The 15,831-nt window shown below is 47.5% G+C and overlaps 1 protein-coding gene across 1 annotated transcript in view; it reads left to right on the top strand.

Moving 5' to 3' along the window:
• Positions 1–15,831, top strand: part of LOC115310200 (short stature homeobox protein 2) — a 72,463-nt gene that overhangs the window by 300 nt on the left and 56,332 nt on the right. The window lies entirely within an intron of this gene.

Here is a 15,831-nt window from a genome sequence, read left to right as displayed (position 1 = left end):
ATCTATAGGGACGCCAACATATCAAAGGAAAAAAAAAAAAAAAAGAACGCCTTTGATGAAAAAAAAAAGAAACAAAAAGAAAACTTACGCTTTGTTTTTTTTTTACCTAAGAAAAGGGATTGGGTCCCCCTTAATCGGGCCAAATAGAATCTTACCTTCCTCCAGAATAAAGATTCAAACACAACACTAACATGATGCACGACGCATGCTCGCTACAGTACCATGAAAACTGGGGAAATACTTAACCAACCACCTCTCCAGTGGTCGAACTCACGGTAACATACATCACAGTAGCTAGGCGAAACTGCCCGGTAACCAAACATTTGAACCCACTAGGCTCTCCTGCAGCCTACCGTCTTACCCAACCAAGGTTGCACCACAGGACACGTCTTGGCGACAAATCGTCCGGATGACTCACGCCGCCCTTCTGGCTCGCTGCAATGAAGCGACGCTGCAGAGTCACGGGTCATTTGACGTGCGTCGGAGAAGGCCCGTGTTTGTTTGCGTCTCTCGACGCACTGTACGCCTCGGAGCGGCTGTGTTTCTCGCGGAGATAAATCGGGCGTCGCGCGACGCGTTCGTCGCTAAGTGGTACGTCCGCATGCCTGTCCGGGCACATTACGAGCTCGCCGACGTCAAAATATCGCCGGGCTCCCCAGTTGGAACCTCTGCTCAGGGACGCGCGCCACTGGGCACTCGCTGCCGGATTCGGGGGGTTCTCAATGTTCTTTGTTGTTCTCGTTTCTTCCGATTGTGCCGCTTTCGGTTTAATCGGGGCCGTAGCGTTGCAGCGTAGACCACCGGTTAATATGAACATAGGGGGCCATGAACAACATGCCTATAGTCGCAAACAGTTTCAAAACTACAGAAGGCTTTCGTTAACTTCCATTTGGTTTTTAATTGTACTATCGGGTATTTCAACGATTTTAATTAAAGTTCGATGTTAATAGGGTTATCGGGACTAGGCACAAAGTGATGTTCTTAAGATATCACTAATTGTTATTTTCTCACTCATTTCGCTCAAAAGACTTCGTTCTTCACCATAAACAAAAAAACAAAAAATGCAAGAACCTTAAAAAAAGTTGTTCATCAAGTTTTATGTTTTGCTCAGAGTAAGAAAAAATACTTAGGCTAAATGCGCTTAAACAAAATACGCAAAAAAAAAAAGAAAAAAAAGAAAAAAAGAAGCGCAGACGAATTGAAAGCGAGAATCACGATTTTTCTCGCCTCACTGGTCGGTCAGCCCATCTCTTATTTATTGAAGCTATTACGCACATTTTCCCGGCTTGTTCACCGCTGACTCCCTCTCCTCCCTAATTCCCTTATAACGTGGGACATTAAAAAGGCGAGGCGCGAGGAAGCGTGCACTTCAAATGGCTCCTCCTTGGGGAGCGCGAAAGAGGGGGCGTGGCTCCCGTCTGGAGGCCATCTTTGTTGATGTTTTGTGTTATTGTGTGCGCTTCATTGTCTGAGCGCTGGTTTAAACCCCCGCTCGTATCTTTGTGTGCCGTAGAGAGGGTACCGTCCCGCGCCGATGGACACGAGGCACTAGAAGTGGGGAGACAGGCGCGTCGTTCTCAATGTTGAAACGATATATGGGGTTCGTTTTTCTTTTTAAATTATTGTTGTTTGACGTTTGGTCATCTGAGTTTTCACTGCTTAAACGTGTCATTCCTAATCGAATGCATGAGAAGACGGTGAATAAAATTAGAAACATACGTCAAACTTGTTTTTACTCGAAATTTGAGACTCGTACAACCGTTGAAGGAAAGTTTATTCAAATTTAAATAAAAAAAACGAAATGTCTGCTGCTCTTGTTGATGTTTATATATATATATATATATATATATATATATATATATATATATATATATATATATATATATATATATATATATATATATATATATGTATATATATATATATATAATGTTACGTACGTCGAGAGATTGTAGCCTTTCTCTGCGAAATAAAAAAAAAAGCTGAAATAAAGTATAAACTCACCATTAAAAAAAACAAAAAAAAAACGCAACAATATTATGGTGTACTTGGTTGCCATTTTAGCCAGCGGGATTAGTTATAGGAAGAGCGAGTAAAAAGTAAAGCGAATTTGCTGCTCTAATAATGTGAGCATGTTTGATTAAAATCACCCAATTTTTGTGATTCTCCGTCACAGATTTCAGCGAGGCAGTCATAGAAATAGATTGTTCTGGACAGTTCAAGATCCCGAAAATGTCCCATACTTTACTCAAGCGAAGGCATTTCTTAGACGTTATTATGGCCACTCTAAAATAAATAAATAAATAAATAAATAAATAAATAAATAAATAAATAAATAAATAAATAAAATAAATATATATATATATATTTTTTTTAAACCACCGAATATTGCATTAACGCTTTGTTATCAGCGTGTCGTCAAAAGAAACAATTGGACCATAAAGTTTAGGATTCATGCTGCTAGTTCCCAACCTGTTTTGAGTACGCCATCTCAAGATGACAAAATACGCTTACACGTCCTATAGGCTTCTGCATGACACACCCATTAAATATGTTTTCCTTCCGAAAGACACAGCGAGTGATTCCACTCCAACAACTCCAACTCTCGTCTTAAGTCGACGTCGCTCTGCGACTCGAAGGCTCGATTTGGCCGCATGTCGACTTGGGCATTGTCGATTGGTCGACGCCACGGACGTTAGGCCTAATGCTCCTCTTCCCGAATCTCGTCCGTTGCACCGAAGACAAATCTTGCCAACTCTTTCTTGCCGCCCTTTTCGGTCTGTGGCCATGTTCTGCAACAAAAACGGCGGCGAAAAAGAAACAATAATGAAAGAGGAAAAACACGCGCGAGGCTTGTCACATCGAATGCCGCTAAAGTGGTTTTCCTGCCGGTGGAGTTCGCGGCAGCACTTAGGGGATTCTGACGAGGTTGGGCGTGTTCCCGGAAAGAATTCCCCATTTGAAGCTTACACTCAGCGCGATTTTCTGCCTCATCCGCTCTCTTCTGCTTCTCCCAACTTGACGAATTTATATCCTTCTAAGCGTGTTTTCCTTGAAGTTCCATATGCAAAACGTCTTGTTTCGAACATTCCGAAAACTGAATCGCAAATACGAAGCCTTTTAGGGAGATGTGACGTGAAGCTTTTGCTCGCGTAGCAGACGTAATCTGCAATCGGCGTACATCTCTATGGATAGCGTTCTGTTGGCATTCCCGTACTCTTGACGAAGGTGAGCATTATGCCGTATTTACTCGAGTAACAGCCGCACTATTTATGAGCAAGGCCCTTGCGTCTACTTTCCCGGAGAACAGATATACAGCCAATCATCGCGTTGCGCATCAATAACAAGCGAATAACTAGATCAAGAACACAAGTCTCCATGCAAATGCAACCTTCACAGATGGAATCTTCGCGTGAAGAAGTTATCTCTGTCCTGTAAACAGCTGCAATCATGCTGTTGATCGCGGTGATTGGCAATCCGCCTGCGCCACGGAAAAGCGAACCCTCAGGTTTTCTTCGTAGACTGTACGGCTATTATTCGAGAAAATACGGTAGGTTAACAATCTATCCACCGAAAATCTCCGCTTTTTTTAAACGTTATTTTGTGTACATGGTTCCACTGTAAGCCACAGGTTGACAGGTCTGGTTACATAAAGGCGAGTGTATAAGGAGAGGGAGAGCTTTCGTAGACCTCGTTTCCCCCTCTGCTAAGCCCTCTGCAACGAGGAAGTCGCTACCGCGCCTGCGCGCCGATGGCCTTGACTCTAGAGTTGCATTGGGTTGGGGAGAGCGTTGCCGTTTACACATCGGTTGGAATATTCGAACCCTTTTTTTTTTCTCTTCTTTTTTATAATTTTGAGACGTCTTTACAACTTGCGTACGATAATTTTTTTTTTTATAATATTGTCCAATGAGAACCAAATTTTGCATGGTTAAGCTTGAAGATACGTAGAATGCAACAATGAAGATTTAATTAGAAAGTACATTTTAATATTTATGAAAACTTTAACAAGCATTTGTTAGCCATTTAGAAGTGGTATTCTTGCGATTTTCTTTTATTTCGAAATAAAAGAGCTCTCGTACGCATTACTTTTGTTGCCGATTGCACCCGGTGCTTTGTAAGGACCGAACTAGCCTATTTTACTATACTCCGTATCATACTTAAAAGGTCATGAAACGATATGGGGTTGGAATGTTCATGATTTTGGATTATTTTTGCGGGAAAGTTTTGATTTTGGTTGTCTTAGTAAAACTGGTCTGATATCAAGGGACGACATAAATCGTGATTTATATTATGCTCTAAATCGTTTTGATTTTTATACTCCTTCCGGACCAATGTATACTTTCTGGTGCAAGCTGAATTCTTTTCCTTTTTTTGACCGGAACCGACCGACCAACTTGACGACTGAACACAATAAGCTATCCAACCTCACCATCTCACCGAATCACCAATTGCAAACGCAACAAAACATACGCCTATATCGCTTGCCGCTCGATACAACGCGGAAGAGCCAACGACCGATGAACGAAAATTCGAACCGAAACCACTTTAAAAGGAATAGAGAGAACCGATACAATCGCGAACACACAGAATCCCTACCAATACGCGCGTGTCAAAGGAAAGGGAGGGAAAAGAAAACGGCCCGCTCTCCCTAAAAGGGCGCGGGTCATCGTTCATCCCGTTTTCACGCAAACTTACGCCGAAGGCCGCCACTTGGCCACGTCCATTTCACTCGCCAGATATAGATATCGGCTCCCATTACGGAATCGGCCCTGATTCATCTTTCTCTACTGATGCACGTGCGCGTTTAGCCAGAGTCACGCCGCCCGCCAGTAGGCGTATTCGGATCCCCATTTTCCCCAAATTTTTCTGCTTCTTTTGTTCTGTTTCTTCATTCGCTCCTTCCCCATTTTCCCACTTTTTGTATCCACTTTAGGCGCAGCATTTGGGAAAGCCATCCACCAGCGGGACGAGGGAACGTCCGTCCGCGACCCGCCGTCCCAACTCTTTGCGCACGACGCCGCTCTGTCTCCTCCGCCAAAATCGGAATGAAATCGGTTTTACGGCGGGAGAGCGAATGAATAAAACAAGACGTCTTTTCCCTGTTTTATTTTTTCAAGAAAAAAAAAAAGGGGGAAGGAAGAGAAGAAGGTTGTGCACATTCATGTCCCTTTTACTTTTTTTCTTTTATTTTATTTTAGAGTCAGTTTTCTTCCCGTTTTTGTTATTCTCCCCCACCCCTTTTTTCCCCGCTTTCTGTTTCAGCGACGGTCTTCCTCAATTTGGGATAGGAGTCGGGACCTACACCCCTTTTCTTTGGGGGGTGTACCCTCTCTTCTCTCTCCGCATTTCCAGTATGGGACAATTTCGTTAGTTTGTGAGATTTTTAGTGGCGTCCCTTCGTTTCCCCTTTGACTCAAAGCTTTCCCCGTGCTTTTCTTTTAATGTTTTTTTTTCTCGCTTAGCTTTGCGTTGTTTCGACGATTTCACTCTTTGTGTAAATGTATCTGGCAAGAAAAATTGAATCGCATTTCCCTTCGTGCCCCGACCCTTTGGTTATTTCTCTGGGTTTCCCGTTCCGCGCTCTGTGCGATGGACGCTTTGCATGATGGGGCCAGAAGCCAACCATTTGTTCGTCTACTAGTCGTATGTGGCGATGATTCGCCTTCTGATTGATGCGGTGAACGATTCATGACATACGTTGCTTCGAATGCTTGCGAACGGTACTACGTTTCCAGAATAATAAAAGAAAAATTGTTTTGATCATTCTGATAAATGATGTGTCGTGCATGCATTATGGCTGTGTTATAATTTGTTACGCTTGGTTATGGAATGCCATGGGTGGTTTTTTTCAGATCCGTTGCACGCACGGCACACTCATGTGCTCTCCGGGATCATCAGGGTGATCGAGACAAGTTTTAATTCATTCGGGACCCGCGGCGTCTAGAGATTACACGGCGGGCAATGATTCGTCATTTGGAAGCCAGCCGTGCGCGTCGACAGTTGCGTACATACCGCAGGCTCCCTTACTGATACATATCGCGGTCAAGCAAGACGAAGACGAGGCCCAAGAAGAGCACGCGCGTACCCGCGATACCATAGAAAGACTGATTACAAAACGCCACGAGCAATGGCTAGCTTCTTTTCGACTTAAAGTGTACATAGTGTAAATAAACGCAGATCTAACAGGAAAAGATGTATTAATTGGCGACGAGCGAGTTTCGCGAACCCTGAAGATGGAAGACTACGGCTCTCACGGATAAATAGACCGATCTCACCAAGCGTTCGACGCATGCGTGACGCCGCAATAACATTAGTTCACAGGAGGAAAACGGCAGTGCACGAGAGTGCTCGTGCCGTCTTGTGCTCAACACGCGCAGAGCTCCAGCGAGGTTGTTTCACGTGCAGAAAGGCTCAAGTTCCCTCGATGCATTGCGGCAGCGGTGGCGCAGTCAAACTGGCTGGTGAGATCGGTCTGTTCCGGCATTTAACCCCGGAGAAAACTGGAGTTAATGGTTGGAACGCCTTGAGTTCTACTTCGAAGCCAAGGACATCACCAGCCCCGTAAAGAAGCGAGCAGTTCTGCTCACATCATGCGGTGAGTCGATCTTTGACACCGTACGGGCTCTACTAGCTCCGAAAAAGCCTTCGGAAGTCGATTTTGGAGAAATTTTGAAACTCCTCAACGAACACTACGACCCGAAACCGACAGAACTGCTCAGCCGTTTCAAGTTCCATCAGCGAAACCAAGCACCGCTCTGAGTACGCCGCCGCCCCTCCGCAAGATCGCAGCCGGTTGCAACTTCGGAACGGTGACTAACGTGCCGGCCAGGACTACTACGGCTACAATCGCTAGTTCGTCCAGCGAGGTGACACAAGCGGCCCAGGCCGCACAAACACCAGGAGCTGAATTTTCTACCGTTCTGCCATTAGATGTCATGCTCCGTGACCGTTTCATCTGCGGCATTAAGGACTCACGCCTACAGCAACGCTTGCTGGTCGAGCGTCACATCACCTCCGACCGAGCTTACGCGATTGCCTTGGCTACCGAGTCTGCTGCCATCCAGCAACGTCACATTCAAGGTGAAAAAAAGGGAAGGTTCAGAGCACCTCCACAGTCAAGACCTCCAAGGGCGGAAAAACGACGAAGAAACCTTGTTTCCGCTGCTCCAATTAATACATCTTTTCCTGTTAAATCTGCGTTTATTTACACTATGAACAGAACTATGAACAGAAAAGTCGAAAAGAAGCTAGCCTTTGCTCATGGCGTTTGGGAATCAGTCTGTCTCTGCTATCGCGGGTGCGCGCGTGCTCTTCTTGATCCTCGTCTTCGTCTTGCTTGACCGCGATACATATCATGCCCCCTTCTTGATTAACGTCCAGTACATAGCCTTTAAAGTGTGCTGGCTGCTTGATCTGGCGACCCCCTCGGGTAGTCCTCGAACCGGGGTCTGCCTGGACGTCCGCGTTGTCGTCCACGATGTCTCTGTCCTGGACGTCCGTATAATTGTCCACGGTGTCTCTGTCCTGGACGTCAGCATTATTGTCCCCGGTGCATCTGTTCTCGGGCTGTGTCATTTGCGACTCGTTTAGGTCCTCCGTGGTTGGGTAGACTAAGAATAGAGAAGTTTTTCTTTGGCCTCTAGAGTTTCCAAGTGTGATCTTCTGGGGCGAATATGATCAACGTATCGACGCTGAAGTTTTCCCTCCTCCGTTCTTGTTTGATATGATCGAATTCCTAGCGGTTTCATGATTACCGCGGTAACCCATGCTGGTCTTCTACCGAAATTTCTCACGTAGACGGTTTGACCTGCCGAATAATCTGCCGTTACTCCGTCCGTCGGAGCTTCTCGGTCTTCGCTTGTCGACGAGCTTTGCTTCATGAGATCGAGAGGTGTGGCGATCCGTTGGCCGAACATTGCTTCGGCGGGTGTTTTCCCCGTGGAGGTTAAAACTGTCGTATGCTGCCTGAACAAGAACAAGTGCCTCAACAAGAACAGGTACGATATCCCGTCGATCGGTCTGGCGAAGTCAATGTGAATTGTCTCCCAGGGTCGAGTGATAGGTGACCAGTCAGGCGTTGGTACCGTAGACTTGGCCCGATGATATTGTTGGCACGTCTCACATCCAGCTGCTGTTGCTTCAATGTCTGCGTCAAGCCTCGGCCACCAGAAATGGCTCCGAGCAGTACTTTTCATGGCCACAATACCCGGGTGGTTGGCGTGCAGCATTTTCAAAGCTTGCTCGCGTGCTGCTTTTGATAAAACAACACGTGCCCCCCCCCCCCCCCCCCCCCCTCCCCCGTCACACTGCTAATGTGTGTTGCCAACTCGAGTTCTCTGCGCTTGTACGGTGCGAACTCGTCTCCTGTCCAGTTTTTGGTGGTTCCGTCTTGTAGTCTTTGGTAGACTTTTGACAAAACGGAGTCTTTCTTGGTTAGGCGCGCGATGCGTTGACCCGTCAAGGGTTGGCACTCCATTGCTTCGAGCATAAGTACATCTCCTGGTGGTGCAGCTTCGTCCTTCATATTTGGCAGTGGTAGACGGCTGAGTGCGTCCGCGTTCTGGTGCGCCTTGCCTTGTCGGTAACGCAACTCGTAGTGGTAGCAGCCAAGTAGAAGGCACCATGGGGTCATGCGTGGTGACAGCATTACCGGAATCTGTCGACCTTGGCTCATTATTCTCAGAGGTGGCTTGCGATCGGTGTGCACGGTCACTTGTCACCCGGCGACGTACTGGTAGAAATGTTTCATGCCAAAGATGATGGCTAGTCCTTCCTTATCCAGCTGAGCGTAATTACGTTCGCTTTTGCCCAGTGTTCTGGATGCGTTAACCGGATGCGTCATACCATAGCCTCCTCGGAGCCGTAGAGTGCTCGGTCGCAGATTTGGAACGCGAGGACCTGTTAGAAGAGAGCATTTATGGTATTAAGCGCGCAGCTTTTTCAGCGGCGAAGACCCGAAACGTAGTTTTCAAACCCGACTAGAAAAGAAGCGGTAGCGCGAGGAACGTGAGGAGCGCGAGCAGACATTCCATCGCTCGGGAGAAGTGTGTTTCGGCGTCTCGCCGCAGCGGAGCGCCCGTCACCTGGCTCTCTTCTCATTCGTTGTCTTCCGCTCTACCTTTTCAATTCAATTTTGGCAGCCGTGTCTCGAGGCGATCTGCCAGGCTTTGTCAGTATAGAGGAGGCTATGGTCATATTTAGCTTAAATGCTCGCAATCCCCTTCGCTTTCTCGTGGCGCGGACAATGGCGTCGAGTTGCGATTCGCACGGCCCGGGGCTTGATTCTCGCTGAGCCGCTTCACAAATCTCGCTGACTACGATTAAATTTTAAATAATAACAACTAAGCATGCTTCTATATGCATTGAATGCCTATGCACAGTCTGCAGTGAGTTAGGTATGCTTTATGTTGTCTTAGCACGCGTTTAACGATGTTTCATAACGCTCGTGCGTAACGCTTTTCGTGTGAAAGCCAGTACATAAACATGTTAAAAGCGAATAAAACTTATAATTATTTTCCTTCGGCTCTACAAGTTAATATTTCAAACGCGGTTGCATTGACTAGTATTGGACAAACGATATAGCGCCCTAGATTTTGAGAAAATGAGAAAGTTTTCGCAACGGGTCGCACAGTGGGACTTTATTCATATTTATATGCAGATGAGCCATTTCTGCGTGCTTCTGATAGCACACTTAGTGCCGCAAGGGAGCGATGGAATCAAACAACCGACTCCAAACTGACGACAAACAAAGACTCGTTTATTAGGGATTTCTGACAAATCGTTTCCGCCGGCTTGATACTACTTCGGGTGCGCTAAGAAACCTACTTCCAAGTAGCGGCGCACACCCCCCGCGCCAACCCCTCCGCGTTGAACAATATCAACAGGGTTCTACGAGCGTATACAACGACAGTATACTAAACCTCCTAATTTTCGTTGGATGGTGCAGTAAGTTTGTGCCAGCTGTAAAACTTTCTTTCATCTTTCAGTGGTGGGCCGCTACATCAGTAGGAAGGGAGTCAGGTACCTCTTTATGCGAGGCAATCGTTTAGAAATTCGGCAAGTCTTCCGTAACAGGACCTTACGGAGGCTGCTTGATCACGCCTCGATTTGGGAGTACGAAGGAACAGGCGGAAAAATTAACGCGCTGACGCCACCTGGTCATGTCCTGACAGCTTAGGAAATGCGGGGCCTGGTGATTCCCTAGCACGTACAGTTTTTGGTCCACAGCCAATGAAAGTGCGAGCTATGAGATGATAGGAAGACCGAAGAACGAATGCGAGCGGAAAATGAGAGAGAGAGAGAAGGAGACGAGGGGGGACGTCAGAATGCCGAGCTCTGATTGGATGTACTAGTGGGTAGACCTAAAGCTAGCTGCCTTCGTCTCCACTGCACGCGTCGAATGCTTTCGAACGCGAAAGTCAAACGCCGGACGCCGGCGTTCCGCGTTTTAACGGGTTCGACGAGCGCATTGGAGCATGGCCTTCTCTATACTGACAAAGCCTGGCCGATCGCCACGAGAAGCGGCCGCCGAGGTGGAGAAGATGGAGCGACAGACAGCGGATGAGGGGATGGATGGATGGATAGGTGGATGAATGAATCCGGCTGAGCCCTGGATCGGCCGGTGGCTTACGCCACCTAGCAATTTTGTTTTACCATTTAAGTTTAGAATATTTAAATGTGAAAAATATATTCACAGTAGATGTTAAGGTAGGTTGTTTTCCCCGACCTCGATGGACCACCTTGAAAGTTGCCGTCGAGGACCGGGGGATCGTGGATGGAGCTAGTTGCTGGAGGGCTGGATGCGTCGGTGGTGATGCACAGGCGATCGACAACTCGGAGGGTTAACGAGATCAACGACAAAACTTTACTTCGGTTAAAAAGAAATCAAACAATTACATAAAATACAAGTGCGAACTGTAATAAACTGCCGCGCACGGCTTACAGACTGCACAGACACCTCGGCGTCGGATGGCCCTACCGCGCACGGTAAGGACGGCGACTACCTTGTAGCCGCGAAGACGAAGACGCTGTCGCGCACGACAGGTAACGCGGCGCACCGCGGGAGCTGAACGTCAGTGGGGTCGCTCACGAGCCCGTTCCAAAACTCAAAGATTCCCCTGTCCGACCAGGGTCTAAAACAGCGTGCTCGAACCTGCGTAGGCCAATCAGGGGTCGACCCTGGTCCCATTGGCCAGAGGAACCAAACTACAACGCCTACACACAGCGCACTTTCGACCAATCGGGTGAGAGGTCATTGCTCCGGGAGTGAACCATAAGCCGAGCCTTGGTTCTCAGAAGCCGAGGATAAAATAAGACTTATGGCTTTCCTATCTGCCACAGAGATACACATTCGCGAACGGCAAGAACCATCGAGACATGTCGGCTGGGGCACGTCAATGCCACCGCTAAAGGCCGTTGGCAACAAAGTAAAAAGAAAGACACGCCAGGCATATGCAGAATATATAGGAAGCGCCTGGTCCCCGGACGTCACGGAAGAGTTCCGATACACGACTCCGGGAGCTCTGAGGCACTTTGTCTCCCAGCAAACGGCCTGGCGACCGGTGACGTGTTAATGTCTCGGCCGTGGGTTCCTCGGCAATCCTTTGCGTCTGGCCCCGCGTCTCAAGGTCAAGGGGTAGACGCACGCGGCGCTGAGACAGCAGCCTCTCGTCGGAAAGTTAAGTGTCTTCACGTGCGTTCGAAAACCGGGGTTCCGCATGAAATGCAACGAAGTGGGTGACATGCCCGCGGCCATTTCCCCGATACCGGGAAAAGCTCATAAACAAGCAGAATTCCAACTTGTAACGGCACGGGACCCCCTGAAACGCGACACCCGACTCCCAAAGCGCCTCCCCATTTCCGACCGAAGCGCCGCCAGGCGGCTAAACAAAACAGAGAGGGGTATGCCGTCGTGTCGGTCGAAAAAAAGTAATAAATATAGGCGACCACCTCTACATTCACTCCGCACTGAAGAGAAAGTGGGGCTATAAAACCCTCTTGAATCAGTTAATAAGAAAATACCCAGTTTCCTCTGGCTTTCTGCCACCATTCACGTAATCTTTGCTTGGTAATCTCTACTGTTTTGAAATCCACTTTTCCTTCACTGTCTCTAAAACCCAATGACTCAATAAATCTATGTTGTGTTCGGTGGCATAGGGTGAAGCCCTTTACAGAAGAGTATCAAGTGCTCAGCCGTCTCATCCTCCTCTTCACAAGCAGCGCACACTGTATCCATTTCCTGGTACTTCGCTCTGTATGTTCTGGTTCGCAGAGCACCTGTCCTTGCCTCAAACAACAATGAGCTTCCCCTAGAATTGTCATAAATGCTTTCTTTGGCAATAACTGTTTTGTTTGATCTATAGCTTTCCAGAGCCGTCTTTGTCTGCATTCCCTTTAGCCACCGATCTCTTTCTGTGGCCTTAACTTTCTCCTTAACCGAGACGTGCTCTTCAGTAACTCCACTATAGCCTAAAAACTTTCTTCTTAATTTGATAGTGCGCTGTCTGCACTGTGTGTCTATACTCCTCATATATAAAGAGCTGAAAACCTTTAGTGCCCATTGCTCCCCATCCATTTGCCTCAACCGGTCCTTAAATTCTATCTTGCTCACAGCTTCCCTGCCCTGAAATGACGCCCATTCCATGTCTCCTTGTACTCCCTGATTGGTTTGGCGTTTTGCAATGTGCCCCCAAAGCCATCCTACCTACTCCACGCTGTTTTATTTCTAGTCTTGCATGCACATCGGATTTCATGCATAGCACTGCGGTTCCAAACGTCAAGCTAGGCCACCATGACCCCTTTCCAAATCTCTCTCACCACCTCATGCCTGTTGCAATTCCAAAGTGCTCTATTTTTCATTACAGCTGCATTCCTGTTGCCCTTACCTATTATATATGAGATATTCTGCACCATCACATATCCATACTCCTATGATACTTGTATTTACTAGAGGAGGGCCACGTGACTGGCGCCCCTCTGCGGCGAGTCGCCGAAACACACTTCTCCCGAGCGAACAAGTGTGTTTCGGGTCCCGGCCGCTGCAAAAGCTGTGCGCTGATGTCCAGGTTCCCTGAGAAATGGCTCCTTTATGCTCTATGCTACCAGATCCTCGCGCTCCAAATCTGCGACCGGGTACTCATAGCTCCGTCCTCGAACTGAAAGGCTTTGTGAGTATAGTGAAGCTATGACTGATCATTCTAACTAGAGCTCGGCGTTTTGACACCCCTGCAGCGCGGACTCGTATCCTCCCCTCTCTCAGTTTCTGCCCGCATTACGAAGCAAAAGATGTGAACATGACGGGCCACACCCTGCGTTTTTTTTTTTTTTTTTTTTTTCATGCTATAAGCGAATCTATAGACTCCAACTGGCTCCCTTACATCTCGTCCGAAAGATGGCGATGAGCAAATGTATCGAGCAAATCGCAAAAGAGGCAGTAAGGAAACGCTTTCATAGCGATAGTTTGTTTCCGGTGTATGTGCGTGTGCGCGTGCGTGCGTGCGAACGCCTGTTTGTTTGTTTGGGGGTTATAGGGTTTCAACATTACAATCATTTATTTTTTCACTCGGGTGCATCTTGTCGCATTGGTACCGCACGTGCTTTCATACGGGTGCACATTTTACTTTGATTCCTACCGTAGCACTTATACCCCCCCCCCCCCCCCCCACACCAAAAAAAAAAAAAAAAAATGACGGTCAGTGTGAAGCGTGAGTTGTCTCGTAAATGAAACTTCGCATCACAGTGTGCGCTGTCGCCACCCTCTGGAAGACTAAATAAACGACACATTGGCGCTCAGCGATGCACTTTCCCTATTCAGAGTGGATGACACGGGTATCCGCGCGGGGGACGCCACCGCGAAGCCTGTCGACGGCTTCACGCGCGCACTCTCTGCAATGCACTCCGTTCGCCCCTAAGCCGACAGTGGGTTAGAAGCTATATCCGCACTCGCCGGACCAATAAACGACTCTCCTTTTCATCACCTGACCCCACTTCCCGCGCCGGGGTATATAAGTGAGAACTCGATCGCGTGGCGAAAGACGAACGGCTGGCCCAATCGAGCACGTAGCCTCCACCGCACTGTCGAGCTCGGCGTTAAACAGAGTAGAAAAGCTGCATTCGACCCATCTGGGTTCTGATCCGTGCAAAAGTCAGTCCTAAAAGCCCTCGTATCGCCGTCGCCCCAAAAGTGGAAACTCCCTTCCCGGAATCGTGGAGCAATACCGCGATTCGGAAGAGGCGGACACCCGACGCGTTTCAGATTACGGTGGAGCGCACAGAACGCTATACAAGACACCGAAACCAATCCAAAGCCGTGTGAGTGTCACGTGACCCTGGGAAGTGGCGCGCGCTGCGACGCCCCACTTCCCAAGGTTCCGAGGGGCGTGCAGTCGCGCGATTCGTTCTCAGCGCTGGATTGGCTGGGACGACTTGTAGCGTTCACTTCGGTTGGTCGTAAGCAGAAACGAAGCATATATTCAGCGGCCCGGTTTCCGAAATGCTCGCGGTTTTGCCCGGGTGTCACTGCGAAGGGAGTCCGTGGATCAGAGGTTTCGCGAAGCGATGCGCTGCCACCATCTCGAGGTAAATGGTGCGGTAACGCAGTGCTCGTTCCGTGCGGGAGATTCAAAGTGCGACATCTTCTGCGGCGCCAGAGACTGCTTTGGGGGTTGATTGATTCGAGGAGCTTGTTTTCGGCACGAGCGCGGATTTGAAAAAAGCGTGTTTGGACAAACAAAAACTCGTAATAATGCTAAAAAAAAAAAAAAAAAACATTGACGCATGATGTGCGCATTGTGCAGCAAACTTCGTTTTGATATAACTCTGGAGTGGAGTTCTCGATGCCGCATTAGGTAATCTGACTGAAATAAAGTTGTGTACAAAACGACTGACGAGTGGAAAATCGGAAAGTGACCTGCTTATATAATGATCGATACAAAAGATACAATTTGGTGTTCTCACTGGTTAAACACGGGTGTCTTAGAAAGTTTGAAATGATCTTCAATATGGCACACTGACGACAAATGAATAGTTAAGGTGAGTTTTATTTTTCGTAATGTTTCGTAGAAGTAGCGATATCTACCAGAATCATCCATTCATCTTTTGCTTGTGTTTTTATAAAAAAAACAAAAAAAAAAAAAACGGCCTGTAAAGGAAAAAAAAAAGAAAAAAAAAAGAAAAGCGTCTGCATTTTATATTTAGTATGATGCTTCTTTCAATTTTCCATAAGTGGGATGAACTGGACGATATGTCCCTCGTAGACCTTGGATCGTATGCTGTGACCCTAGATTTAAGAAATAATTAAATCACACGTCAAATTCTAAGGTACGCATAATTGAGTCTGAGGTATCGATCTTTAGACATCACATTTTGACGGTGTGCTTACAAGGGTTCTCATTTGGAGGCATAAATGGGGTGCGGCGTTGCCAGTACAGCATTGATTCCTGGTTCTGCACACCCGTTCTCCAAGCGTTTACGGGAGACATATCATATAAAGATAATTATTGTTAAACGAGAACATAGTGTTCGTTGGGAGTACCATCAGCAATATTTAATTCCTTTACACCTGATACCTTCTTTCAACGAGGCACGATGTCCGATATAAGATTGATAACAATTCACTTCCGATAGCCTACGCGATAAACTATACTTCGTTTCAGCATCGGTCCAGACGCAGCCGATGCTACATGCGCGAGCATGTGGCCCAGGACAGTTCTTGCACTGCACGAGCGCGCGTGCTTGCCAGGGATGCTGAAAGTCCGGAGCTCGCGCTTGTAGCTTTGGCTGCGTCTGGACCGAAGCTGAAACGAAGTATAACAAGAATCACCGAAACAT

Source organism: Ixodes scapularis, unplaced genomic scaffold (assembly GCF_016920785.2).
Source record: "Ixodes scapularis isolate PalLabHiFi unplaced genomic scaffold, ASM1692078v2 PGA_scaffold5__190_contigs__length_132052651, whole genome shotgun sequence".
Lineage (NCBI taxonomy): Eukaryota > Metazoa > Arthropoda > Arachnida > Ixodida > Ixodidae > Ixodes > Ixodes scapularis.
This window is presented reverse-complemented; position numbering and strand designations above follow the sequence as displayed.